The sequence below is a fragment of the Leguminivora glycinivorella genome, chromosome 2 (assembly GCF_023078275.1).
Source record: "Leguminivora glycinivorella isolate SPB_JAAS2020 chromosome 2, LegGlyc_1.1, whole genome shotgun sequence".
Lineage (NCBI taxonomy): Eukaryota > Metazoa > Arthropoda > Insecta > Lepidoptera > Tortricidae > Leguminivora > Leguminivora glycinivorella.
The window spans coordinates 33,575,104-33,587,910 of record NC_062972.1 but is presented as its reverse complement, the minus strand read 5'-3'; the positions used below and the strand labels follow the sequence as shown (position 1 = coordinate 33,587,910).

The following is a 12,807-nucleotide window of genomic DNA, read 5'->3' as shown; positions in this document are numbered from 1 at the left end:
TTGAAAAAAAATGGCTCAACTATATACGCGTGTGATACAACGCTTCATGTTTAACCAGACCCACTGAAAGTCATGTGATGTGCTCAAATATCAATCATCAAGGTCGTATCAAAACCAAAATACATAGTTAAATCTAAAAATACAAACTCACGCTTTAGACGTATAAAAGTAATCATAACTTTCACATCTTTTGCTGAAAAACGCTTTTTTTATTTAACAAAGATCCCTCAACGATAAGTTATATTTAGACGCTTTATTCCTTCGCTATCTCCCGGGAATATTTCTCGCAGGAGACAACTGATTATCTAAATGGTTATTTATGAAGACTTTTATACGGTGTAACATCCCTTCATGCTATAATCATATTTCATATTAAGTTTATACCTATAAGAATAAGACCATAAATGGCGTCAATATTACAATAAACTAAAATACAAGTATACCGATTTTCATGAACATGGCTAAGAACATTCCCGACTAACTCAAGAAAATGAAAATGAATGAATGAAAATGGTTCATCCGTTTAGGAGCTACGAACAGACAGATACACACACAGACAAACAGACAGACAGACAGAAACATCAAACGTATATCACCCCGTCGTTTTTGCGTCGGGGGTTAAAAACAAGTGAGCTGAAGCGACAAAATCATATCTGGAAAAATTAAAATTTTATTTAAAAACATAAAATTTCTTTTTTCACCGTCCAATGAACTGAAGCGACTAAATTGTAACGGAAAAAATGTACATTTTATTTATAAACATAAAATTCATTTTTTTTTCACTGTCCTTTTTTCTACTTACTACATTTTTTTGTATATTACTTATTGAGCCAACTCCGCCGCCGACACCGAGCTCACGAAGGTCTACCTCCACCCTATATTTTCCATCCGGTCTCCCCAAGTAGGCCCTCAAGTAGGTAATGTTTATAAATAACTACATATATTTTCTATGTAAACATAACGCCCTCGGGAATATGGTTTCCAATTTCCCTGGGCCCTGGGGTCCCGAAATTACGAGCATTGTCCCGATTAGCGATGAAAAAAGCCGGAAAAATCCCGTTTTTTTTTCATTTCCTTTGGTTTTTTTCAGAAATTTATGGAAAAAAACCGCGAATGTTTCGGCTCTTATTTTTCAAAAAAAAACATGAAATATGAAAGAAATTTGTCATTGTTTGGACGGACACATACCAGACATAGAAATCGGTTATTGCCCGAACGATTTTATAAGTTAATCTTTATTCGGGCGAATTTGCACCTACAAACGGGCTACACCGACGACATGGAAGCAGAAATGACTGAAATACAGACGGTCAACCAAATCTTGGCACTAAAAATGGCGCGAAATTCGAATTTTCTATGGGAATTAATCCTTCGCCCTTACATTTTCAATAATTTTTAAGTGTCGTCGATGATTCCGCCAACTTCAAGGTTTAAGAAGGCACGCGTTTTATGAAGACAATTCACCGGTGAGCCCTATAATATATTTCAAATTAACCGCCTTTTTTCAACGCTAGTCCCGATTCCGAATTCCGATAGATCGTAGAGGACCGAAAGAAACGATGCATGTGATTATAATTACGGACCTCTATACTTATACACAACTAAGTATTTTTTTTATGATGTCAACGCTTTTTTTGGTTGTTTATTTTTGGGAGTGAAAAACTTGGACGGAATGCATGCAATATTATATTCTAAGCAGAAAAAAAGTACACAGAAAACCTTTATCTTATGACAAGGAACTAAAACTGCCAGAGATTTGTACAAGCTGGTCAATCTGGGAATTGGGCGTCGTTAAGTTTGTAATTAGGATTTAGTTTTGTAACAATGGAGGTGACATTACCAAGTATGATAAAACCCCTTTTTATTAAATAAAGATTTAAAAAAAATGTCAGGGAAAAGGAAATATGATATAAATAATAAAAAAACTTTAGTGAGAATATAATAGTACATACATTGTGCAACAAGGGGAAAAAGTTGAATATTACTAACGAGAGTAAGTAAAATCGCGACGGCTTGCCGGAGCGATTTAAAGACTCGTGTTTGTAATATTCACACTCCCCGAGTTACACACAATGTTTTTCATCACACTCGCAATGTAAATAGATGTAAAAAAGTTAAGTACGGTACAATAAATTTCATTATTCCCTTGGGAGAACGATTTTTCTATAACTCACGCTCCGCCTGCGTGCAATAGCACGTTTAAAGTGCGGGTGTGATGAAAAATAAAGTAAATAATATATACCTAAATAAATTATACCTACACAATTGTAGATGTAAAAATTGAGTCACTTATTTACAAATTCGTACTTATACATATTTTCATATGCTTTAATATTAATTTTAAAGTACATGTGTTTAAACATATCCATAATTATTATGATATCGCTTAGTGATTATGTCAGCTGACACAGAAGCGTTGGTGGTGTAATGGTCAGCATAGTTGCCTTCCAAGCAGTTGATCCGAGTTCGATTCTCGGCCAACGCATATTTTTTTAATTCTAAAGTGGATTTTATTAACAGGTAATTAATGTTAATTACCCGATAAATAATAAACATGTGATGAAAATTATGTAGGTTTAATATAAGTCGAGTGTTATCACACACAACACAAGTATGGTTACTTTACTTTATGAAACAAATGCGTTGGTGGTGTAATGGTCAGCATAGTTGCTTTCCAAGCAGTTGATCCGAGTTCGGTTCTCGGCCAACGCATGTCTTTTTAATTTCTGTTATGTTTTATTTAACTACCAGGTAATTATTTAGTGTTAATTTATTTATAAAAGTGGTAATATTAGGATGACGTGCTCATTTTCTTTTATTACTGCAGATACGGAATATTTTTGTATAACAAAACAGATGCGTTGGTGGTGTAATGGCTGATCAGCATAGTTGCCTTCCAAGCAGTTGATCCGAGTTCGATTCTCGGCCAACGCATATTTTTTTGTGAATTTTACATAATTTTATATAGTTTCCCGAATTATGTAGAAATATGAAGAATATGGTAGTTTTAGTTATTTATCGCTTATACCTACTTTCAATCAAAAATTTTCTAAAAAAGATCACCTAACTAGGTAATCAATCTTGTATGCTTCTTAGGTATACGAATACAACCTCTATGAGAAAGAATATTATTTTACTTAAGATAAAATTGTACACATTACGTTTGATACATACAAACTAATAAAACCAAGATATTGCAACCATCAAACAACAGGCAAAAGCTAAAACAGTCACCATTATATAACAGACGATCAGAACACAGAGCCACAGGCGGAGACACACGTTTCTCGAAGGGTTCGTCTGGTCCACCTCGCTGTACGTATGTACGGAACCAGACACTCTGCTGTACCCGTACATTTTGAGAAAAAGGTATCAGTATTAGAAATTTATAGTAAGTAAATATATTCATTCACAGTTATTACACTTTAACACACTTCCAATTAGTAGTGCTAATTATAAATTTTTGACATCTTTACATAATAATACTTATTATAAATCATCCTTTTCGTCACTAAGCAATTCTGTAAAAGTCTATACAACGATAACGATATTGCTATTAATTTTAAAATTCCACAATTTTTAATTTATGATATTCAACGTTTTCTAAATATCGCTTCAAATAACAATCTCTTGAAATGTTTACGCGTTTCTCAAATGCGTACAATACTGCGTAATATGATTTTTGAATTCACAGATGTCTTACTTTTTTTCTTGTCATGCGTGTCACCAGTTTATTACAAACTGTGATATCTCATTACGAATCAAACTGCTTCGTGTCAAACAAATCTGTTTACTTTTCCATCTCCTGTAGCAACTATTATAACTTTTTCACACTCCAAGCACAAACTTCACCTTTCCGATTTCAAATTGTTTTCTTTCTTTCGCGTTTCTTACTTCGCCTTTTTGTTCTCAAATTGTCCTTGTGAAGTTTTTCTTCGTTGATCTTGTTTACGGATAATAATTTATTTTCCTTGTATTTGTTGGGTTGACTTGTGTTTGTAACGTCGGTTCTGCTCAATTAACGGTTCTGGACTAAATAAGGAAAAATTGCTAGTGGGAGCAGTGGTGACAATGACATGGCATTACTTGAAAAGTTATTTATTGTTGTATGTTACAATATTAAACATATTTTTTAGAACGTCTTGTATATTTCCATTTAAATTAGTTTGATTTTAAACTTTTTCAGGCATGAGTTAACGGGATTATTTTTCATTAATTTGTTTTGGGTACCTATTTAAATTTGGGTTAAAGCGTATATTACTCAATAATGAAATGTTTTAACATATAATGTTTGTCTCATTAAATTATAATTATAATAAAATTAAAATAAAATACATGTTGAAATCAATACTTTATATTTCAATTTTTCATATTTGATTCTTTCATTGTCCTAGCTTTCTTTAAATCTGTAAATTCCTTCCACGCTTCCCGATTATACTTCATCATCCAAAAATAAATACAGATAAGTGTTACTGATACCAAATTCACAACCAAATAGCCTAAAACACCCAAGTCATTATGCTGGTGATCGTCAATCAAAATCATCACAAGCACTGGCAAATAAATGACCAAACCAGTACTCAAGAATGCCAAACTGGCGATAAGTGCTAATCTTAACTTGGTATTTGTAGTAGATACAATAACTGACTCTGATTTATACAATGCAAATAACACTCTCAAATACAATAAAAAGTTAAAACATGAAGTAGCTATCCCAAAATACAAGCCATGAAGTTTTAACAAAATAATCATTAAAGTTACAAGAATGGGAAGTATCCACGCAAATAAATTAGCTTTTAAATATCTGTACTCAACAGAGTTATTAAATATTTTAACGAAATCAATATAGAACATGGCAGTGGCAGTGACTAGCCAATGGTTAAATACAGTTTGGAAGAAGATGCATAAATAGCAGTTTCCTAAACCTGCTAGAGCGAAGGGTGTGAGGAGATGTAGGGTGCCACTGAAGATCATATTCTGGAAGACATAGTTGTGGAACCTTCTCCACTTGGGAATGAGAGACCAGGAGATGAGGCCGTAGATGGAGGTCACGATAGCAAAGACGGTGGTGCTAATCCAGAAGATAAGCAGGAAGTATAACGTGTAGTCATGCATACGGGCTACAATATTTTGAAACTTATCTTCTACTGCTGGTGATAGTGATAGCTGCATTTTTATGTTTTACTTCACTTATTAGTTCCACTATTGTACTTGTTTCATGCACTTCTATTCTTGGATGTGTTGTTGCTGTTGATTTTCCTTATTTATTTATAATGTCCTGTGTTTTATCAGAAACACATTTCACAACATTTGTTTACAATGTTCCATATTTATTTAGTTTCACTTTTATAATATTTTCAATACAGTGTGACTTACAACACGACAAATAAAAAAATATTTAAAAAACTGACACAAAACAGGAAAAGACTTCAATATTTTTGAACACTTGTGTTTCTTCCAAGATGGATGCTTTGAGAATGAGGTAATTACATTTAGTTTGTCTCATTGGTCCTTTTGTACGTTTCAGTGAGTAATATTTCAGTCACAGTTACCTCTTAAGTATATAAAGATTGTATTATACTTCATTAGTTTTGTCTTAATTATTCACATTTGACGTAAGAAACATACGCATAGTAATAGACGTCACACCCTGGAGATGATAAAGCTTTATGAGCCCTCCAAGTACTATATTTTAATTTTCAAATATTTACATGAGCTAAAATGATAAAAATACAAGCCAAAACTCATTGGGGGCAGATTCTCTTAGCTTGTCCTGGCATGGCCTTTGACACTAAATTGGTGACCTTTATGGCGGCACCTTTGGTTGATTATCTGCTAGATGGCGCTCACATTAATGTGTGACAATTTTAACAAATATCAAGTTAACAATATGAGCCGATTTGTCAAAACTGAGGATCAAAGGTTTTAATCCTTTTTCGAGAGATGGAAGTCTAATACACTGTGACCTGTGACGACACGTTTTACCTTTGACTTTTGACAGTAATTCTCTATATGTATACTCGATCCTCTTTGGTAGTACCTAACAAAGTTTCGGAACTGAATATCATTATATTATGCTTACTTCACGAGAATCACGAGACATAAGAACCTAACGAGTTAAGAAACATGCATATGCCATTTTGGAAATATCGAACACTTGAATAAATAAAATCCATACTGATATTATAAATGGAAAAGTGTGTCTGTTTGTTTGTCCGTCTTTCACGGCAAAACGGAGCCACGAATTCATGTGATTTTTAAGTGGAGATAGTTGAAGGGATGGAGAGTGACATAGGCTACCTTTTATCTCTTTCTAAACCCCCACTTTCCTAAAAGGGGGGAAGGTGTGTTGTCTGGAGCATTCCGCAATTTCTGAATTTAACGCGAGCGAAGCCGCGGGCAATAGCTAGTAATTCAATAAATGTTGGTTTAGATAATTTCAGATGCGATATCAGATGCGTTGGTGGTGTAATGGTCAGCATAGTTGCCTTCCAAGCAGTTGATCCGAGTTCGATTCTCGGCCAACGCATATCTTTTTTATTTCCTTTGTTTAATTACTAGGTACTTAAGTATTTAATGTATATTAATTAAACGTTAATATTAACATTACATGATTACTTATCTTATCTTGATAATTTTATTGAAGTTTGTAATACTTACATATTTCTGTACAATAAAGCAGATGCGTTGGTGGTGTAATGGTCAGCATAGTTGCCTTCCAAGCAGTTGATCCGAGTTCGATTCTCGGCCAACGCATATCTTTTTTATTTCCTTTGTTTAATTACTAGGTACTTAAGTATTTAATGTATATTAATTAAACGTTAATATTAACATTACATGATTACTTATCTTATCTTAATTAATTTTATTGAAGTTTGTAATACTTACATATTTCTGTACTGTGGTGTAATGGTCAGCATAGTTGCCTTCCAAGCAGTTGATCCGAGTTCGATTCTCGGCCAACGCATATTTTTTTACCTGTGAAATTTCTAGAAAACACACACACTAAAATTCAATTCAAAACCTTTAATGTCATAACTAAACGACACATGTCAAAAATACAAAAATAATAATACAATAAATAAGGAATTGAAATAATCTTAAAAAACGTAGTCAAAAATAATGATAAATACTAACCATAAACATATATATGTATAAAAAAAACACAAGAAATTAAAACAAAAAATGTCAGAGGAAAAAACACACATTCATCATTTTTCAAGTTTAATTTAAACTTACTATAGAATTAACGGACCGTAAAATAAAAATTACAAAATGTATTTGAAATTACAAAGTATTAATTTAGCAGTAAAATCAATGTCAAAGTCGTTGGAAACCCGAACTCGCAAAACTTACATAACCTTACCAACTTATTAATTAACAAAACTACTGTCACGTCGCTCAAAAGTAGCGGATTGTTCTGTCTCTTTCTCTCCCACTGGTTTCGTATAGCGCCATCTCATGCACTTCAGTCGCAGTGCCGTAATCTATCGATTGGGCGGCGGTGGTACGCGAGAGATGATGGCGGAGGATTTATCTCAAGATTAGACTCGATTCGGCAAAAAAATATATACTATATAGAATCAGATATCTCAATGCCAAACGGAACACAATAGGGATGTCGACTACATAAAAAATTGGCATTCTGTTTAGTCCGTCAGTTAGATCGTCCAAAAATACTGAACTCGTATTTTTCGCTTTTTCTAATTAATGAAAAAATACAAAGATATAAAGCATCAAAGTTCCGGAGTGGGGCTTGTGACGTCACTTCTAAGGAAAAATTGTACCTAGGCGTGACGTCACGCGAAACTTCAACGCACTGCACCGTCGTCATTCTTCGTTTACGAGAAAAAAGAAAAAATACGTTTTTAAAATTCATTGTTAATCTAACTGACGGACTAATTAGTTCTTTTAGTCGCCTATTGTAACTTTTAATTTAAACATTAACGATTTTTACACATAGCTTCAAAATACACCCTGTTTTTATTGAGTTCCGTTAACTTTAATGGAAGGTTCTTTGGATCAAACCCAATTAATTTATCTCAGAAACTAGCGTCTTAACCTTTACGGTTATCGAGTTATTAACAAAATAAAAATAATTACTGAACATGTGTGTGACAGCTTTTACCACTTCCTAATATTATTTGCCTTGAATATTATTCTTAAGGGTCTCTCACACTAATTAATTCATTTATTATGTATGAAAACGATGAACAAAATTTAATGGCGAACTTAAGTAAAAGCGATATACAGGGTAGACCCTGATAACGAACCTAACGACGTGTCGAATTAACGGAAAACAAAAAAAACACGGTGTATTGTAAACGGGACTTAATCGCGTATAACAGCTATGCTAAAACTGGAGCGTGCCCAACGCGCTGTACTAAAGGTTGCAATGGCTAAACCTTTCAGATATCCGACAACTCAACTGTACGCCGAATGTAGTGTCCTATCAGTTAGGCAACTATACGTCCTCCGCACCATCCTACGTAGACACCGAGATCTTTCTATATCTGCGAAAGCATCCGGCAAGCGGAGTAAGCAAACTGTCTGTCCAGTGGTACTCCAGAGGACAACTTTCGCCACCCGCCAGTACATAGCAATGAGTGCACGCATCTACAACAAAACAAACAAACAACTAGATATCCACCCACTAAATCGCTACAACTGCAAGACCAAATTACAAACATGGCTACAATCACAGACCTATCAAGAAACAGAGTCACTTTTAAACGCTCTCAAATAACTACCTATTCATCCCAAAATGTATCCCTTCTCCTTTTCCTTTAGCTCCGAAAGTTTCTCCAAACACACTCACACACACACACACACACACACACACACACACACACACACACACACACACACACACACACACACTCTCGCATTCATTCACGAGTCACACACGCTTGCGCGTTTCTGATTCGGATCATTTCACTTGGCATTTATCTAAATACGTTTTTATTTTCTGTTTTTTCCTTTTGTTCATACATATAGTATCACATATTTTTTTTTTTTTTTTCTCATCATTCTTTATCCATACCTAATAAGATATACTCTGTGTTTTTTTTTTTTTCTTTCACTTTCCTCGGGGGATTCACTGCATCCTGAGTCACAGGCTTAGACCTAGTTCAGGAAACAGAGACTCCTAAGTAGTAAAGCTGATACAAACCTAATAACAGTAATAACAAGTAATGTAACTTAGTATAAGTTTAGTTTTCATTGTATTAGGCTTCAAGACAATAAATTATTATTTATTATTTATTATTATTATTTATTATACAAAACTCCAACGTATCAAGGACGGCGTTTTCCACGTAGTGACGGTATTTAGTTATACGCGATTAGGTCCCGTTTACAATATTAAATAGGAACATAATCGTATTTAGTGCATTTTCACATTATCCGATCCGATATCGGATGTCGGACCGATATCCCATACATGACAGGCGCCATCTTGTATTTTTTTATTGAAATCCTTCCGACATTTTGTAGTTTTAACTCTTAATCTTGACGGAATGGTCGTGATTAAGAGAATTACATTGATTGGAATCTCACAACAGGCTTACATTTGTATTAATGTCTTCAGATCAATCCCGGGATGCATACTCACGGCTGCAGGCTAAGCGCTAATAGTGCATAGGCACCGATGCTCGCTTGTTACCTATTCTGTACATCGGTTTCAGGTTACGGATTCTGCTAATAGGATGTAAGTACCTAATACTTATTATTATGTAGGTATACTTACCAAAGATTATAGAGACAAAAATGTTGGTATGTTCGCTGAGGCCCGCACTGACAGTTTCGGTGCTATAATACGCAAAAGAACTGCCTCCCTGATGCGTCGCGTGCGAGACAGCTCCAACAGCCTTGTGCGCCTAGTGTTGGAATCGCCTGCTTGTGCTATCTGGAGACACTGGGATGGTGTACATATGGAATCCAGAGGCCAAGTGTATAATTTATTATAGTTTTAGTTTTTTAGATGTAATAAATAATATGTAAATGTAACTAACATAGGTTTAAGGGAATGTACACTAACACTATGGATTTTTTCCGAAATAAAATGATTGAATGATTGAAAAAGAAGCCCATGTCACTCTCCATCCCTTCAACTATCTCCACTCTCACGTCAATAAAGAAATATGTCGTTTGTTCTTATAAAAAACAAAAACACGCAAACATATTTGGCAAAAATATGATTTTGGCCACTTCCAGGCTGCGACCAGCGCCATCTAGTGTTAAGCCTAAAAGGCCCATACATTTTTGAGGTAAGCTTTTTTGTATGGGCTTTGTTAGTCCTGTCCTGTCCTCAGTGCAAAGATACAATTAACGTCTGTAGAGTTTGAAATTACCTGTCTCAGGGATTACCCAGGCTATTTACTATAAATAAATTATACTTAACACATCCAAAATATAAACTGAGAAATTAGAAAAAAAAAATGTTAAAAATTAAATACTATTTAACAACAGCCACTTTTTCTCAAATCGATTAAATTACGATAAATTTTAGAAGGTTTTTGTATACGTATGTTTTTTAACAATAAAAACTACAAATTAAAATATTTTGGCCGTTTTGGATTTACGTGCATATTCCTTATTCGTTATATTTCTACCAATCTTCCATTTACAAGGGAGTAGTAGGTACGTTAACCTTTTTTTGGTGACACTTACTGGCCACCGATGACATACAAGACATACTTGTCAGTATTTTGACATAATGAATTTATCGAAAAATAACCAGATGTGTTTCTTAGAAAATTAGCTAAGGTATAAATTGAAATAGATATCATACACGAAAGAAAAAACGGCAAGGTCCACTGGTGGCCGAGCCGGGAATCGAACCCGGGTCTTCAGCTTACGCGGCTAACGTCTTTACCACTAGACCACACGCCCGCCGTGGTACCCGACGAAATTTCTTGTGACTACTTGGAAAAAGAACAAATCAAAAAAATATTCAATAAAATAATTTGATTTGTTCCCTAGTTGTATAATTAGCTAAGGTATTATTAATCATTACTTTTATTTTCTGGAATTCAAATCAAGTTGTATTAATTACTTCAATTGCAATAATTATTTAAATTCAAAAATCATTATGACGGGAACAGAATTAAGACTAAACGAGGTAAGTCTTTCGGGTATTAGGTACCTAAATCATTGGGCGGGATTTTCTTTCGTCAAAATTTGTCATTTTCACAAAATATGTCCATGTAACAACATGCAAAGGTACTAGAGAGTAAGTCATACACATGGGAGCAACTATGCGAAAACTCGGAGGTAATAGTTATTTGTTATACAAGGGGGCAAAGTTGTATTTTAACGCCGAGTGTGGAATTGAAAAACGAGCAAGAGAAAGGATTCTATAGTTGAACCACGAGCGAAGCGAGTGGTTCGAGAATAGAATCCTGAACTTGCGAGTTTTTTAACACACGAGAAGTAAAATACATTTGCACCCGAGTGTAACACAAAACTTTTCCCCTCACTATAGCGAGGAAACTACAACGCAAAAAATGCGTTTATCACTGCTTCCAGTAGTTCCACAGGTGGTAAATCATCGTTATTACTAGATTCACCTACTTTTATCAATTTTAAAGCAGTTAATTTGACTTTATTCAAGGTCAAATTACTTTACCCACTAGTGGATAAAATGCGTTTTTACCCGCTGATATTAAAGGACAAAACACATGTTTCCGAGCTAGTGAGGGGAAAATTAATTAATATCAGTATTATAAGTGTTTTTAACCCCTGACGCAAAAACGACGGGGTGTTATAAGTCTGACGTGTCTATCTGTCTGTATGTCTGTCTGTCTGTCTGTTTGTCTGTCTGTCTGTGTGTGTGTGTCTGTCTGTGGTATCGTAGCTCCCGAACGGATGAAACGATTTCGACTTTTTTTTGTTTGAAAACTGAGTTAGTCGGGAGTGTTCTTAGCCATGTTTCATGAAAATCGGTCCACTATGTCACGGTCGGAGTTTTTTTTCAAAATTTTAATTTTGTGTAATATTGTCTTCGGTTACCGCGATAGTTACTCATGAAATAAAACTATGGAAACGGATTAAATCGCGTATAATGAATTTAAAATAAATTCATTATACGCGATTTAATCCGTTTCCATAGTTTTATTTCATTTAATTTTGTGGTTAGGTTATTTATCAAGCAACCCAATACTTTGATTTAAGTACTTATCATCAAATTTCGTTACTATAATGATGAACAAAATATTCATATCAAAATGCCATCAAATGAATATCAAATGTTTGAAAAGAAATTGTATAATATTTGACCCTTACAGTCATAACCATTTGTCTGTAATCGGGGTCAGATGGCGAACGGATTCAACTGACAGTGATGTGGGTAACATATTATATTGACCTCTAAATTCAAACTACATTTTTAAGGGTCTCAAGTGAATTGGAATATGATTTTTAATATTTGCTTGTAAAAGGGAAATCTTAATAAGATAGGTACTAACAACAGTTTAATTTATAAACTGAAATAAATATCATACACGAAAGAAAAAACGACAAGGCCCACTGGTGGCCGAGCCGGGAATCGAACCCAGGTCTTCAGCTTACGCGGCTAACGTCCTTACCAATAGACCACCCGCCCGGCGTGCGCCACCGTTTTTTCTTTCGTGTATGATATCTATTTCAGTTTATAATTTATATACAGTAGTGTGACTACTTGAAAAATAAAAATCAAAATAATTTTATTTTCCCCTCACTAGCTCGGAAACACGTGTTTTGTCCTTCAATACCAGCGGGTAAAAACGTATTTTATCCACTAGTGGGTAAAGTAATTTGACCTTGAAT

General features: G+C 34.4%; 5 non-coding genes across 5 annotated transcripts; all 5 read left to right on the top strand.

The window, feature by feature from the left end:
- Positions 1-2,413: 2,413 nt before the first annotated feature.
- Trnag-ucc lies at positions 2,414-2,485 on the top strand. Its single transcript has one exon. It is a non-coding gene; the product is annotated as a tRNA-Gly (tRNA).
- Positions 2,486-2,640: 155 nt separating this feature from the next.
- Trnag-ucc lies at positions 2,641-2,712 on the top strand. Its single transcript has one exon. It is a non-coding gene; the product is annotated as a tRNA-Gly (tRNA).
- A 146-nt stretch (positions 2,713-2,858) lies between these two features.
- Trnag-ucc lies at positions 2,859-2,934 on the top strand. The gene has a single exon. It is a non-coding gene; the product is annotated as a tRNA-Gly (tRNA).
- A 3,523-nt stretch (positions 2,935-6,457) lies between these two features.
- On the top strand, positions 6,458-6,529 carry Trnag-ucc. Its single transcript has one exon. It is a non-coding gene; the product is annotated as a tRNA-Gly (tRNA).
- Positions 6,530-6,684: 155 nt separating this feature from the next.
- Trnag-ucc lies at positions 6,685-6,756 on the top strand. The gene has a single exon. It is a non-coding gene; the product is annotated as a tRNA-Gly (tRNA).
- Positions 6,757-12,807: the final 6,051 nt, after the last annotated feature.